The sequence below is a fragment of the Vombatus ursinus genome, unplaced genomic scaffold (genome assembly GCF_900497805.2).
Source record: "Vombatus ursinus unplaced genomic scaffold, bare-nosed wombat genome assembly UNPS02011591.1, whole genome shotgun sequence".
In the NCBI taxonomy this organism is placed as follows: Eukaryota; Metazoa; Chordata; class Mammalia; order Diprotodontia; family Vombatidae; genus Vombatus; species Vombatus ursinus.
In genome coordinates this window covers 4,403,598-4,420,425 of record NW_020951369.1, presented here as the reverse complement: position 1 = coordinate 4,420,425, position 16,828 = coordinate 4,403,598, and the positions used below count along the sequence as shown (strand labels likewise).

The following is a 16,828-nucleotide window of genomic DNA, read 5'->3' as shown; positions in this document are numbered from 1 at the left end:
ACACACACACACACACACACACACACACACACACACACACACACACAGAGGAGCTGGCCCATGTGGAACTCTAATGACTGGTTTAGACTTAGAGCATTTCTTATGGTCTCTGGAATTCAGTGACATGATATAAAAAGAATGTTTGGGAAGTATTCACTTGCATGTGGAGCCAGCCCTACAAGGAATGTGAAATTCGCAGTGCGGTGCCCTCCTCCCTGTCCCTGTAAGACTTCTTGGTGTAGCGATGAGCCCTCACACAGCGCTCTGGGCACCTCTGTTTTCTCTGTGCTTTCGATATCCCAACCTGTTCCCCAAAAAGGATCTGATCATTTGATTCACATTGGGTTTTAAATGACTCGATGCCATTCTTTCTGTGGGTATGTAAGTCATAGGAGTGAACCTCTTAATTATGTGATTTTCAGAAAGGCAGGGGGATGAATTGGAGAATTGGAAGAAGACCTGGGTTTGAATCCCAGCTTTGCTACTTAATGCCTATGAGACCTTGGGCAAGTCTCTCTGCCTCTGTCAAACTGGCTTCAGTTTCTTCATCTGTAAGATAAAGGAATTATACTAGCTGGCCTCTATACTTTTTAATTCTAAATTTATCATTCTACATCATTTTATTTAGGGTGGCATAGATAGAGTGTTGCATCTGGAGTCAAGAAGACCTGTAAATCCCACCTTGGATACTTACTAGCTGTAATAACTTGGGCAAGTCACTTAACTGCTTTTCGCCTCAGTTTCCTCATCTGTAAAATGGGGATAATAATAGTGCCTACCTCACAGGGTGTTATTGTGAGGATCACCTAAAATAGTAAATGTAAAGTGATCTACAAACCTTAAAACATATAAATGCTAGCTATTATTCTTCCGTAACACAGTTACACAGCACCTGGTTCATAGTTAGTACTTGATAAATACTAGTTGGCTGCCTGCCAGTTTCTTTGTAAAAGGGAGGGACTGAACTCAAGGATCTCTGAGATCCTTTCGCACTCTGACATCCTATGATTTATTACAATCTCTGAGCATCAGTGAGTGGGAGAATTTGTTGTTGTTGATGTTGTTTTTGTTTTGTCAGAGCTATTTCTATCTTCTATTTTTTTTTAAAAAAGTATGTGCATAAAAGCTTCTGTATACCTACAGAGATGAAGAACTATAAAAAACCCTACGCTTGCCAATTGTGCTACTCCCAACGAAATATCCAGGACAGGAGAAGTCAAAACTCTGTTTAAGTGGCATAGTGGATAGAGGGCTGGGCCTGGAGTTGGGAAGATCTGAGTTCAAATCTAGCCTCAGGCATTTATTCACACTGGGCAAGTTACTTAACCTGTGTTTGTCTTAGTTTCCTCATCTGTAAAATGGGGATAATAATAGCATCCATCTCCCAGGGTTGCCTGGAATACAGTAAGTGTTTTATAAATGTTGGCTATTATTGTTATTATCATCCATGCTCACCTTTCCACCTATGAGGACACTGACCAAAAGAACAAATTCTTCTTCTTTTTTTTTTTTTGGCAGTTGGGGTTAAGTGACTTGCCCAAGGTCACATGGCTAGTAAGTGTCAAGTATTTGGTCCTCCTGACTTCAGGGCAGGTACTCTATCCACTGTGCCACCTGGTTACCCCAACAAATCCTTTTATTAAGGGGGTTTGTTCTGTGCAGTTTGGATTTAGACAAAGGGCCGCACTTCAGGACCTAGAGGGTCACATGTGGCCTCGAGGCTGCAGGTTCCCCATCCCTTGACCAAACCTTTCTTGCTGTCATTTAAGCCAATTCCTTTTCCTGTTTTTCCTTTGGAGGGCACAGGAAAGCAGTATCATTTCATAGGATTGCAGGTTTAGAATCTTTCTAGAAGGAAGGAGACAAAGACAGAAAGGTGGGAAATTCTCCCCAGAAGGAATGGGGTAAAGGGGGCACCTTACTAGTGACTTTTGAAAAAGAAAAAACACTGTTAATAGCCGAAGTTTCTCCCAGCACTTCCTAGCTGAGCCCAGGCGACTTCAGCTTCAGATGTGGGCAGTGGCCGGGTGAGGAAGAGAGCAGCACGTGCTCATGCAGTGACTCAGCCCCAAACTTCTTTGATGTATTTTAGTATGGAATGGAGCTGCCTCACTTGGTTTTAAAGACCTGAAACCTGGTTCTTTTTCTAAATGATATCAGCAGCACCTAAAAGGTATGAAATAGGACTGCTTAACTAGTTAATCCACTTTTTTCCTCTCCCCAGTGAACCTGATGTAGTTATCTTAATTTTTTTTCTTTATCTTAGAAAATGAAAGAATGGCCACATGAATGAATTACTCATAGCCTAGAAGATAGCCCGTGGTGTTTTTATGGGTGAAGGCAATTTTGCTGTTAAAGCCTTCTTGAATTTAAGGAGGGGGTATGCTCCTTTGAGTTCCTTCCCCCCTCTTTGATTAGAGCAGAGGAAATTTAGGGCACAGGCCAGTGTTTCCATATTTCAGATCTGCCATTGGATGATGGGTATGGAGAAGGCAGGGCATGGGAGAGAAGAGAGAGGGAAATGAGGTATGAGAGAGGCGGAGGGAGGAGAGAAGCTCATTATAACTGAGGTTGAGGGTTACTTTAGGCCAAGAATTTTCATATGAGGTTGTGGGTCCTGGAACCAATCCTCAAGTTCATTTGGCCTGAGGCTTGAAGGTGGAGAAAATTAAGAACATCTTATTGGAGTGGGGAATAAGACGGTAGAGAGAAGGTGGTTCTTTGCAGAAGCAGTCTTCCACCCAGGAGAAGAAGGAGAGGCTCAGGACTATCCTGGAGATTTGGCTATTATAGGATTTATATTATTTATATTGTATAATGCCTATGACTTATTATTAGGTTGACATAGGGTACTCAAGAGACTTGTCTTCTTTGTCTAGAAATATTGTTTAGCTAAGCGAATGTGCAAGTGTATATAACATCCCCTCTCCCTTTTCTCCCATTCACCCCCCCTTACCCCTACCCATCACACACTGGCAGATCTGAAATATGGACACACTGGCCTATGCCTTGAATTTCTCCTGCTCTACTAATGGTTTCCCTACTCTAGACACACACACACACACACACAGACTTTGCCAAACAACATATATATGTGTGTGTATATATATAAACTACATAAATATATGTATATATAAAAAAACTAAACTATATAAATATATGCACATACACGTTTATATGTGACACATATATACCCACAGATATATTTTATATATATGATGCACACATATATACCCACAGACATATTTTATATATATGATGCACATATATTCTGTACACATACATACACATATTTTATAAATGTACACATATATCTGCATATATTTGTACAATACACAATTTATATTTTATATGCACACATACACATATATATTTATATATGTGCATATGTGTACACACACCTATATATCTCCATCAGTCTTAGTTACAATTTTATATTGCAAAGATAATCAGACTGGATGAGACTAGTTCTAAAAGCTGTTTATTCATGTATGAGCATTATCCACAAGGAAAACCTTCTGTGCTACTCTTCCTGCTCCCTCGGAGGGATCGTGAACATAAATTCTAATCCATTAACATACGCTGTCTTTGGATGCTCCCCTAAACCATCAGCCTTTACCAGCTGTGCTTAAGCTATGTGGAGAATAGAGGTCAGAGAGAGTAGTACTTAAGTACCCTCCCCTTCTTTGTCTCTCACCTTCACTAATAGCAACTCCTCTAAGGTTGGGGTTAGTTTCAGTCAGAAATATTTCTTCAGGGAAAAAGCTCTGGCAGAGGGCCCATTCTTTCTTCCAATCCACTTTACGTAAAGGTATCTCAAGGCCAAGGGTGAGGGTCTTTCACTCATTCAATGGAGACGATATTTGGAGCACAGCCAGTTTTCGTCCACACTGATTTGCTCCCACAGCACATATAGCTGATTTAACCCTTTGGTGACACTTTAAACAAATGTACCAGGACTTTTGCTTCTAAATCAGTATTGTCCCCAGTATTGGAGAGCTCTGAGGCTTACCTGAGCCGGGAGAGATGGGATTAGGTTCTCCCCTTTCCTGTCCATTTATCCAGGGAGTATCTGCTAGGGAACAAGAGAGAACCCATTACAGTGCCTCAAAGTAGTCATCTTGGGAGGTTTTACCCTTATTTTAATGATGTTGCCTTTATTAAAAACAATTTTGGGGGGGCATACCTTTGTTAGAAATGCTTAAAGAACCAGTTTGTGAGCCAGATAAATAACTATGTCATTATTTTGTAGTTATGCCATATTTTTCACAGAATCCCAGAATTTGAGAGTTAAAAGGAATTTCTCAGAGCCCATCTGGTCCAATTCATAAACAAAAGGAATCCCTGTTTATAATATACCTGCTTGAAGACCTCTGAGGAGAGAGAACAAAACAGCTCTGGAGGCAGGTACTTCAACTTTAGGGGCAGCTCAGATTTTTCAGAAGGTTTTCTTGCCATCAATACTAGAACTAAAACTTTGCAATTTCCTCCCAGTTTTAATCATAACAATGACGCTTTATATGTCATCTCATATGCTCCTCATGACAAGCTCCTGAGGTAGATAGGGCAAATATTATCCTCTATGCTGTTTTTTTAAACTAAAATTCTTCCCAAGTCGATCACCTATGTTAGAGTTAGTACCAAAAGATTTCAATTCTTTCTCAAGGAACTAAAATTTTCCAGTATTGAGGATAATTAGAAGAATGTGCTGTGGACTCTAATGAAAGAATTGCAGGGTTTGTTTTTTTTTTTTTTTAATAACAGCAGTATCACATGGATAAATGTATAACCACCCCATACTTTTGAAGGGACAACAATTCATTTGGAAACTTAAGTTCTGGCATGTTTATTTAAAAAAAAAAAACTCAACATGAATCCAACAATAGTTGCAGCATAATAATAGTAAAGATAATAGTTAGCATTTACATAGCACTTTTAAGGTTTGCCGAGTGCTTTACCTGTTATTTCACTTGATCCTCCCAGTGAGAGGACCTTGCAAGGTAGATACTATTATTAGCCAGGGGCATTTGGGTGGCATTGTAGATAGAGGGCTGGGCCTAATGACTGTTGGCTTCTTACAAGCTGAGTGACCTTGGGCAAGTCACCCAAACTGTTTCAGCCTCAGTTTTCCCATCTGAAAAATGAAGACAATAATAGTACGTACCCCAACTGGGTTGTTATGACACTCAGTTGACAGACAACATATGTAAAATGCTTTACAGACCTCAAAGTACTATATAAATGCTAGGTATTCTTTCACAAATGAGGAAACTAAGTTTGAGAGAAGGTAAGTGATTTGCTCAGTTCATATAGCTAGTCAATGTCAGAGGCAGGATTTGAATTCAGATCTTTCAGACTCCAGGTCTTAGACACTATTCACTGTACAATTTAGTTCCCTGATATAATCATCTCATATCTGTCTATTAGAGGATAACTGTGGGTCTATCCACATACCTCTGTGGTTATAATGGTATAGTTGGTCAGGCAACTGCTCTTGACCCAGGTGTGCTGGAGCTACCTTCAACTGGCTCTCAAGAGTCGGTTGTTAAATTTTCAGTGTGAGCATCACCACCTCACAAATTGGAAAATGCTACAAATCAGGGCTTGCTTTATTGTTTTGTCGACAGTCTAGAGTTAAGGAAGTGTCAGAGAAAATGTCAATAATTCAGATTCAACTTAAAAGTGTATTGTGTGCACGTACATCCCCCCCACTCTGGAAAGCTGGTTGTTCAACATTTACCAGCATTCTCTTGACTCTACCCAGATATGAGGAGAAAGTATTGACACAGAAAACTGAGTTCCCATAGTGAACTTGCAGCAATGTCTGATTTTTTTCTTTGTTAATCAGTTCTTTATTTATTGGTATCAATGGGGAAAAAATATGCCATACACAGTATATTTTCCACCAGTAACAATGTGTTGAATCAGCTTTTTGATGAGACGTTTGTTTCCCACAAAGGGAAGGACCATTTTATTGGAGTGCTGACTTAAAGTCTGAAAGAGGAGAGACTTGATTTATAGAGTTCTTGGATCTATTTACTTCTCTAGGATGCCTGCCAATCAAGTAAAATAGGAAATGTAATATTTCAATGGGCTGCACATACAAAATGGCATCTATGTAATGGTCCAAATGTTCATTAAGCACCTACTATGTGTCAAGGACTGCCCTAGGTCCTGGTATACAACAATGAAATATGATACAGTATCTATCCCCAATTAGTTTACAATCTAATAGTTTTTGTTGTTGTTGCTTCTTGGGAGGGGAGGATTAAGGTTGAAGCATGTGTTTTCCATGGTATGGGGAACTCCTGGTGTGGAAAACTCTCTCTCTTAGTGTGGATCAGCAACTTCATCTACAATTCATAGACAGTTGTATTAAGGCCATGAGAGGTTGAGCCGCTTGGCCATGGTCATACAGCTAGGTCATAAATGTAATAATTAGATTGATTGGAATAGATGAAATCACCCAAAGTTTAAGAGAAAAAAGGACAAAGTTTTGGCCGATGCACATACTTTGAGGATGATCCAGCAGAGGAGACTGAAAAGGCTTGGTCACACAGGTAGAATAAGACCAGAGAGAGCAGTAGAATGCAAGGGAAGTGAGGAGAGTACATCCGGGAGGGGAGTATGGTAAACAGTGCCCCAAAGCTGTAGAGAGGTCAAGTTTGATGAAAGCTGAGAAAAGAGTGTCAGATAAGGCAGTTGAGGTGATTGGTAACCTCAAAGTGAACAGTTTCTCCTAAGTAGTAGAATCAGAAACCAGACTGTAAGAGGAGTGACATGTTTGCTGGAGTTGAGAAAGTAGAGGTAGCAAATTCTGATGACTTTTAAGAGTTCGATTATACAAGAAAGAAGAAATACAATATGATAGCTTGATGGATTGTTAGAGCCAAATAAAGGTTTTGTAAGGATATGGGGAGATCGAGTCATGTTTGTAGCAGTTGAGAAAGGAGACAGTAGATCATGAAAGGGTAAAAGATGATAGATGGAGAGTGAGAGTGATAAAGTCATTTCTTTTTTGGGGGAGGGGGAGATGAAATTACGACACACAAGAGGGGTTGACGTTGTCAAGAGGAAAGGTCATCTGTTCTTCAAAGACTGGAGAAGGAAATGACAAACCACTTTGGTATCTTTGCCAAGCAGACCCCAAATGGCATCACAGAGTTGGATGTGACTGAAACAACTGGACGACAAGAGGCTTTGCGATGAAGAGCTGGGGCATGGTAGAGGAGGTCCATAATACAACATGGAGATGAACGAGGAGAGGAATGACCTAGAGGCCGGTAGATTATTGTATCAGAGACATATGGTGTCTATGCGTTTTGTGGAAATAGGGTCAAATAGTGTCTCATGGAGAATGAGAGAGAGAACATCCGGTACTGGAGAAGGTAGGTCAGACATACAGTGCATTTAGGAAGAATCCAGGTTTTCCTGTGTGCAACAACAAAAAAAAAATAGGATGAATGTGAGAGGGAAGGTTCTGGGATGAACTGGTACAGTGGAAAGAGTATTGGTTCTAGAATCAGAGAACATAGGTTCAAATCCTATTCCTGACACTACCTTTGTGACCTTGGGCAAGCCACTCAATTATCCTGAGGCTCTGTTTCCTCCCATCTCTAAAATAAAATGATTGAATTGTGTGTGTCTGAGATCCCTTTAGGATGATTTCCGGAAAGTTTGTTAATGAAAAAATGGATATTCAAGATGGTACAATAGAAAGGAAGGGAAGAAGAGGATGGAGACTGGGAAGAGGTAGGACTGAGCCAGATGGGGATGAGAGAATAGGAGGTAATAATGGGGAAAGGGCGGAAGTTCACTTCAGCAGATGGGGGCTGAATCATAGGGATCAATGAGAAGGAGAAGATCGGACTGCCAGATACAGCTCCCAGTCTTTGTCTGGTGATGATAGAAGACAGTGTCAATCTAATTCATTTTCAAATACCAGGAAAAAAAAATAAAACATCAGGAAGATTAGTTATTTGGGTCCATAAATATCTGATGATTAGGTACCCAGGGGCCTGACTGAACTCCTCCTTGGTTCCAGTTCCTTTGCTTCAAACCAAGGTGCTGTGAGATGACATTCGCTCACAAGTTGAACATATACTTGGCTCCTGTTTGGGCCTCGGATGAAGTCATGGAGGGGAAAGGCCTGGTATCTCAAGTTACAGAGGTCTGAGGCAGTCATTTTAAAAAAATTATTTGGTGATTCAGGGAAGAATAGGCAGGATGTTTACATGTGGCATAGGTTTTTAGGGTGAGGGCATCTCCAAATCTAGTTCCTGCAAGGGGCTAGGAATGGAATCCCATCTTCCTGATGAAATGATGGATGGCAAAAGAAGGTATATTTCCTGAGGTAGAGACCCAGGTGTCAAGATAGAAGGCAGATAGAGTCGAAAACCCGGATTCAAGCCCTGCCCCTGATACAAACTATGTACTGACCCTGGACAATGACTTAATCAATCATTGTTCCTAGGGCATTCCCTAAGACTAAATTACAGCTAGAAACCTGATTTGAATTGATAGAGGTGGTTTCTGGATGAAATCACGGGTCTAGACCAAGAAAAAAAATGGACAACATAGGTGAGAGTAAGTTTTGCCTCTATATATGATATCCCACTGCCACCTACTTGGCTCTGATGCTGAAGTACCTCGAGGTAAGAGGGCTGACATGTGGTGTCATTTTCTCAGATCATTTAGTGACACCTGTCCTCAAGAGGAGGATTAACAAATCAAAAGGGCAAATGCCAGAGAGGGTGAAATTTTGGTGACCCAATGATATGCTCTGCAAGGTTATTTCTCAGAGGGAAAAAAAAAAACCCATTAATATCCAAGTTCATGGGGGAAAGCTACAGAGACTGAAGATTAAAATTTCCTCTTAAATATTACATATCAGGAGGTTTTATGGATTAGAATGCCAGAGATGCAGTGCATTTAACTTACATGTTCCAGGAAGGAAAGTGTCATGTGATGAAAGGTACTAATCAAAATGTCAAGGCTAAAATTATGTGGAGGCCAACATCTACCAAGGGGATGGTAGTCAAAATAGAAAATCATAATAAATGCAAAGGAGCACTTACATCCCATAGTTGATTTTGTTTTTCCTCTTTATTTTTTTACATTTTTATTTAAAGTTTTGAGTTCCGAATTCTGTCCCTCCCTCTCTCCCTCTTTGGGATGATAAACAGTCAGACACAGATTATATACGTGCAGTTGTGGAAAATGTTTCCATTTTAGTAATTTTGTACAAGAAGTCTTGAATAAAAGAAAAAAAAGAAAGAAAGTGAAAAATAGCATGCTCCAGTCTGTGTTCAATCAGTATCAATTCTTTCTCTGGAGGCAGATAGTATGCTTCATCATTAGTCCTTTAGGATTGTCTTGGATCATTGTATTACTGAAAAGAGCTAAGTCACTCACAGTTCTTCATGGAACAATACTGCTGTTACTGTGTACAACATTTTCCTGATTCTGTTCACTTCACTGTGCATCAGTTCATGTAAGTCTTTCCAGGTTTTTCTGAAATCATCCTACATATCATTTTTGTAGCGCAGTAGTATTCCATTACAATCATATACCACAGCTTGTTTAGCCATTCTCTATTTGATGGGTATCCCTTTGATTTCCAATTCTTAGCCACCACAAAAAGAGCTGTTATAAATATTTTTGTACAAATAGGTCTTTTTCCCTTTTTTTTTTGGATGTCCTTGGGATATATACTTAGCAGTGGTATTGCTGGATCAAAGGGTATGCACATTTTTATAGCCCTTTGGGCGTAGTTCCAATTTGCTCTCCAGAATGGTTCGATCAGTTCACAACTCTATCAACAATGCATTAGTGTCCCAGTTTTCCCACATACCCTCCAACATTTAACATTTTCCATTTTTGTCTCGTTAGCCAATCTGATAGGTGTGAGGTGGTATCTCAGAGTTGTTTTAATTTGCGTTTCTCTAACCAATAGTAAGTTAGAGCACATTTTCATAGGACCATAGATAGCTTTGATTTCTTTGTCTAAAAACTACTTGTTTTTGTACTTTGACCATTTATCAGTTGGGGAATGATTTGTATTTTTATAAATTTGACTCAGTTCTCTATATACATTTGAGAAATGAGGCCTTTATCAGACATACTTGTTGCAAATTTCCTCCCAGTTTTCTGCTTTCCTTATAATTTTTGTTGCATCGGTTTTGTTTGTGCAAAAACTTTTAAATTTTATATAATCAAAATTATCTATTTTACATGTGTAATGCTCCCCATATCTTCTTTGGTCTTTCCCTTATCCATAAATCTGACAGATGAAGTATTCCATGCTCTCTTAATTTGCTTATGGTATCACTCTTTATGTGTAAATCACGTACCCATTTTGACCTTATCTTTGTATAAGTTGTGACATGTTGGTCTATACCTCGTTTCTGCCACCATAGCTGAATTTTGAACTTTATAATTAGAAAAGGTCAAAAATATTTAAATGGGAGTGATAGAAGGTAAAAAAATGGCAGACTTGAACATTCCAAAGTAAGCAAATAAACTAGTGGGTACGAGCCTAATGAATATACCTTATGATAAATTTCTTCTCATAATACTCTTGACCAGACATTTTTTTTCTAAACATGAATCCCTACAGTGTACTATATTTATTTCTTGTCTCTATTTTCTGAAAGCAAGTGTGGTATGGTGGATAGAGCTGGTCAAGTGTTAAGAAGTCCTGGGTTGAAGTCTCACCTTGGACAAATAACAATAATAATAATATCTGGCATTTATATAGTGCTTTAGCGTTTCCAAAGCATTTTACAAACGTCATCTTACTTTATTTTTATAATGACCCTGGGAAGAAGGTGTCATTATTACCCACATTTTACAAATGAGTAAACTAAGGCAGAGATTAAGTGATTTGTCAGGGTCTCATAACTAGTAAATGTCTGAGACGGTATTTAAACTCAGGACTTCCTGACTTCAATTTCAGTGCCGTATCCCCCTGTGCCACCTAGCCTCTTTTTGAGGAAAGAAGAGGAGAAGAAGGAGAAGGAAGAGAAAGAAAATTAGGAGGAAGAAGAGAAGAAGGAAGAGAATGAAGACAAGGAGAAGAGGGAAAAGGAGAAGGAAAAGAAGGAAGAGGAGAGGGAGAAGAAGGATGATAATGACAAAGATGACAACAAACATTTTTTAGGCACCTACTCTGTGCCAGGCAATGTTTTAAGCACTGTGGATACAAAGAAAGTCAAAAGTACACAAAGACCCTGACCACAAGGACCTCACATTCTAAAGGGAGAGACAACAAGCAAAAAAAATATGTGTGTGTGTGTGTGTGTACATATATATGTGTGTGTGTGTGTATATATATATATATATATGTAAGATTATACAATTCAAATGAGAGATAATCTTAGAGGGAAGGGACTAGAAGAGGAAAGGGACACATATCGGCTATATGATCCTAGGCAAATCACTAAAATCTCTCAGCACCCCAAGAGACTCTAAAACGCCCATCAGCATTGGCAGAGGGAGTTTCTCCATTGGGGGCTCCCAATACCAGTGAAATCATAGGCCCGGTCGTATCCTATCCATGCCTCACTGTGTGAGTTCCTTAAATTTCCTTAATGCCTGTTTCATTTGCCATTCTCTGTGTTTCTGCCCCTCATTTCCCACCAAAGTATCTTGAATTGGTTTGCATTCATTGTGCCTAAACATTTGCTCTCATGCCAAACTTGACCCTTCAGTGCATCGGAACACCAGGACAGCAGCAGCTGTAGAGAGGATTACCTTAATTAACACCGCATGATTTAAGTGACACTACAAAGCTTTGCCTACCATTAAAATAATGTCCCAACTGGTCTACTGTGACATTATCCTACCCTCATAGCTGAACTTGAACCTTTAGGTTTCTCCACGGGCTTAGATACTTAGGTGGAGCAGTAGATCAAGCACTGGACATAAATTCAGAAAGACTTGAATCCAAATTCAGCCTCAGACCTTGGTTAAGTCACTTAAACTATGTTTCCTTCATTTTTCTCAACTGCAAAAATGGAGATAATAATAGCATCTATCTCCCGAGGCTGTTGTGAAGATTAAATGAGTAAAGCCCTTAGCATAGTGCCTGGCACTATAGAAATGGTGCTATATAAATGCTTGTTACTATAGTATTATTATCATTATTTCTACTTATAACTGTCTTGCCAGATCCAATTCCTTTTTCTCAGTCATCATTGTTTTTGACCTCTCTGCAGCATCTGACCCTCTCTTCCTAGATCTACTCTCCTGACTGTGTTTTCATGTCTCTTTCTTTTGATTCTCCTCTCTGTCAGACCATTCTCTCTCAGTTTCCTCTGCTGGAATATCATACCAGTCACCACCTCCTAACTGCAGGTACATCCCTGAGGTTTTAGCCTCAGCCTTCTTCTCCATACATTCTATCTTGGTGACCTTGTCAGATCCCATGAATTCAATTACAATCTCTAAGCAGATGACTCCCAGATCTATACATTCAACCCTAGTCTGGCTTCTCATCTTCAGTCTCTCATCACAAACTGCCTATTGAACATTTCCAAGGGACTGTCCCATAGGCAGCTAAGTGGTGGAGTGAATAGAGGGCTCCACCTGTAGTCGGGAGGACCCAGGCTCCAATCCGACCTTAGACATCACTGAACCCTGTTTGCCTTAGTTTCCTCATCTGTAAATGAACTGGAGCAGCAAATGGCAAAACACTCCGGTATTGTTGCCAGGAAAACCCCAAATGGGGTCATGAGGAGAGCTGGACACGACTGAAACAACTCAATAACAAGTCCCATAGGCATCTCAAACTCAACACGTCCAAAACATAACTTGTTTATTTACCCCCACCCCCAATTTCCCTATTTCTGTTGAGGGCACAACTATCCTTCACTCAAGTTTGAAAATTCAGTCATTTTTGACTCTTCACTCTCCCTTGACTCCCCTTATCACTCCTCTGAGGTGTCTTATATCTGTCCCTTTCTCTTCATTCATAATCCACTCATAAATAACCAGCCTCATTTAAGCCCTTATTAAGTCTCTTTGGTACTATTGCAATAGCTTCCTACTTGGTCTCCTTGCCTCTCGCTTCTCCCCTCATTAATCTGTTCTCACAGCTGCCAAAGAGATATTCCTAAAGCGTAAGTATGATGATGTCACTCCCCTGCTCAAAAGACCCAATGGCTTACCTATCTTTTCTGTATCATTAAATACAAACTCCTCTATTTGACATTTAAAGCCCTTTACAATCTATCTCTGGCCTGCCTTTCTAGACTTATTGCCCATTAATCACCTTCACACAGGGCAGCTATGTGACACAGTGGGTAGAGTGCTGGGCTTGGAGTCAGGAAGGCGAGTCTTCTTGAGTTCATCTGGCCTCAGACACATACTATCTGGTTGACCCTGGGCAAGTCACTTAACCCTGTTTGCCTCAGTTTCCTCATCTGTAAAATGAGCTAGAGAAGGAAATGGCAAACCACACCAGTATCTTTGCCAAGAAAATCCCAAATAGGGTTGTGAAGGGTCAGACGTGACTGAAAAAAAGACTGAACAACAATTCCTTCATACACTCTGTGATCCAGCCAGACTGACTTGCTTGCTGTCTTTCAGATGTGATACTTCATCACTCTTCATAGCTATAAACATCCTTTTTGTTGCACTTAAGCATTTTTTTCAAGCCTTTGCTCATTCTAGGCTTTAGCCTTTATGACACTATTTTTACAGTTCTGTTCTCCTTTTATCTTAGATTCCTCGTCTGCAAAAGGAAGTACCTCAGCTGAGAGTCTTCGGACAAGCATCCATAGAGTAAACCAGAAATTGGTGGAAAGGACAAAAAGACCTGGTGAGTGAACTTGGCATTTTCCCCCACTGGCCTTCTCAGTAATATCTGACTGATGTTACTACTTCTATTGTGGGCAATTAGGGCCATTGGCTGGGATTTGCTGATAACTAACTGATTCTCCATATCTAGGACTGTAGGAACCTGGAAGAAGGAACGTAGTAGATGGAGACTTTGACAGACCAGGAGAGCCTGGACTCCAGAACCGGTGGTCACAGAGCCCTCAGCTTGTAAAGAGGCATAGCAAACATTTGGTTAGAGATTGGAAGACTTAGGGGAACCTACAAATTATAGCCATGTTAGCTTATGTGGAGGGAGTGCGAGGGAACTGGTCTATGACCTCAAGAGATTATTCGATGTTTTTGCTTTTGCCATAAACTATCAACAATTAAATCTGCAGTAAATGCAAATTGGTTTGCTTGTTGGAGGACAAGGTACAAGGACTAGAAAGATATCTCTTTGTTCTCCAGCTTATCACAGGGGGCAAAGGCCTATCTAGGAGAACTGGAAGAGATCAAAGATCCAAAATAATTCTTAGAAACACAGATTTAGAGTTGAGAAGGACATTAGATATTATCTAGTCCAACCCACTTGTTTTACAGATGAGGATACCAGGGCTTTGAGAGTTTAAGTGAATTGCCCAAGGAAGTGGCGGCACTTTCTGGTACTCTCTAACTCCAGCAGTGTCTGTCTTGTACCATAGAATCTCTGTTTTAGAGCTGGAAGGATTTTAGAGGCCACTGAGTCCAACCCCCACCTCCATTTTCCAGAGGAGGAAAGGCACAGCTAGTCTCTGAGAAGTGATTTAAATTCAGGTGTTCTTGATTCCAAGTCCAGTCTTCTATCCAGTTATGCTAGGGATACTTAACCTGGGGTCCATGGATATATTTCAAAGGGTCTGTCATCTTGGATGGGGAAGAAATAACATCTTTATTTGCAGCTGAAATTTACAATTTCTTTTCATTATAAATATAGGCAACAAACTATTATTCTGAGAAGTCCATAGACTTTACCAGACTGCCAGAAGGGTCCATGGTACAAAAAAAAGGTTAAGAACCCTGACATTATACCATAGTTTGATAGGAGAATATCCAAATTAGGGTCAGGAGAATCAATACGTTAGAAGGTAAAAGAGTCTGAGGGATAGAAGGAAGACCTTTGAGTAGTTGGAACTATGTGGTAGTGAAACTCTTTGCTCAGAAATTGAATCTGGATCTACTAAAGAGGAGTCAGCAGTTATGTTTTACGGAAGGATCAGGGAAATTCACAGATATCTCTAAGAGTGAGGAAATCTATTACTATCCACTAGAAAAAGAGTGGTGGTCTGCAATTTCCTTTTGAGAAGAATGGGGATGAACATTTGGGAAACGTGTGGTCTTCCTAGGGTATGTATTCAGATTGTGACCAAATACTTCCTTAACACCTGAAGACTGCTTCAATTTCTGGTGATTTGTGTGGGAACCAATGATACTGATAGATAGAAACCCCAGAAATTTTGAAGACCCGAGAAGGAAAGTAAAGGGTTTAAGGCCACAAATAGTCTTCTTATCACTGTAACCAATTGAAGGTTGAGACTTTAGGAAGAAAAGTAGTATGTGGAAAATTAACAGCTAGCTAAAAAGATTGAATCAGAGAATGGACATTTGATTTGGCAGTCAGCTTGGTCATTTTTTTTTCAGTTTGAGTCTGACTCTTTGTGGCCTCATTTAGGGGTTTTTTGGCTAGGATACTGGAGTGGTTTGCCATTTCCTTCTCCAGCTCATTTTATAGATAAGGAAACAGAGGCAAACAGAGTGAAGTGACTTACCCAGGGTCACACAGCTAGTAAGTGTCTGTGGCCAGATTTGAAGATGAGTCTTTCCATCTCCAGACCCAATGCTCTATCTAGTTCACCATCTAGCTGCCTTTGATTAAGCAACCGTGGCTCATATGGGCTCTTGGTTGGGGACAGAATCACATAATAACCAAAAAGAATATATTTTCTTGGAGACTGGGTGATTGATAACCGATCAATAAGCATTTATCAAGCACCTACTTAAGGACTCTGATCTAGAACCTTATCACCTCAAGACTAGAGTTGCCTTCTAATTGATCTCCATGCCTCAGGCCTGTCCACATGCCAGTTCATCCTCCATTCAGCCATCAGATTGATCTTCCTAAATAAAACACAGGTCCAATTCTGTTAACATTCGTCTCCCCTCTCCCCAACCATTCAGTAAACTCCAGTAGCTCCCTATTACCTCCAGGATCAAGTATAGCATCTTCTGCTTGGCATTAAAAGCCAGTTATAAGCTAGGCCCCTTCTACTTTTCTAGTCTTCTAACACCTTATTCTCTGCCATGTACTCTGTAATCCAGTGACCTCCTTCTTCCTCACAAAAATATTCCATCTCCCAACTCTGGCCATTTCTACTGGCTATCCTCCATGCCTGTGATTCTCTCCCTCCTCATGCCTGTCGCCTAACCTCCCCAACTTCCTTGAAGTCTCAGCTAAAATCCCACCTTCTACAAAAGCCTTTCTGTTTTTTTTAAAATTTTAATTAATTTATTTTGAATTATCAACAATCACTTCCATAAGCCTTTGAGTTTTAAATTTTTCTCCCCCTCCCTCCCCAAGATGGTATGCAATCTGATATAGGCTATACATATACATTCCTATTAAACATATTTTCACATTAATGATGTTGTAAGTAAGAATTAGAACTAATAGGAGGAACCACCAGAAAGAGGAAACAAAACACAACAGAAGAAAAAAATAGCAAATAGTATGCTTCGATCTGCATTCAAACTCCATAGCTCTTTCTCTGGATGTGGATAGCATTTTCCATCATGAGGCCTTTGGAGATGTCTTAGATCCTTGTCTTGCTGAGAAGGGTTAAGTTTATCAATATTAGTCATCGCGCAACGTGGCTGTTACTATGTACAATGTTCTCCTGGTTCTGATCACTTCACTCAGTAACAGACCATACAAGTCTTTCCAGGTTTTTCTGAAGTCAGCTTACTCATCATT

General features: G+C 40.0%; 1 protein-coding gene across 1 annotated transcript in view; it reads left to right on the top strand.

The window, feature by feature from the left end:
* The window catches only part of VWA3B (von Willebrand factor A domain containing 3B), a 202,179-nt gene that overhangs the window by 68,525 nt on the left and 116,826 nt on the right, over positions 1-16,828 (top strand). The window lies entirely within an intron of this gene.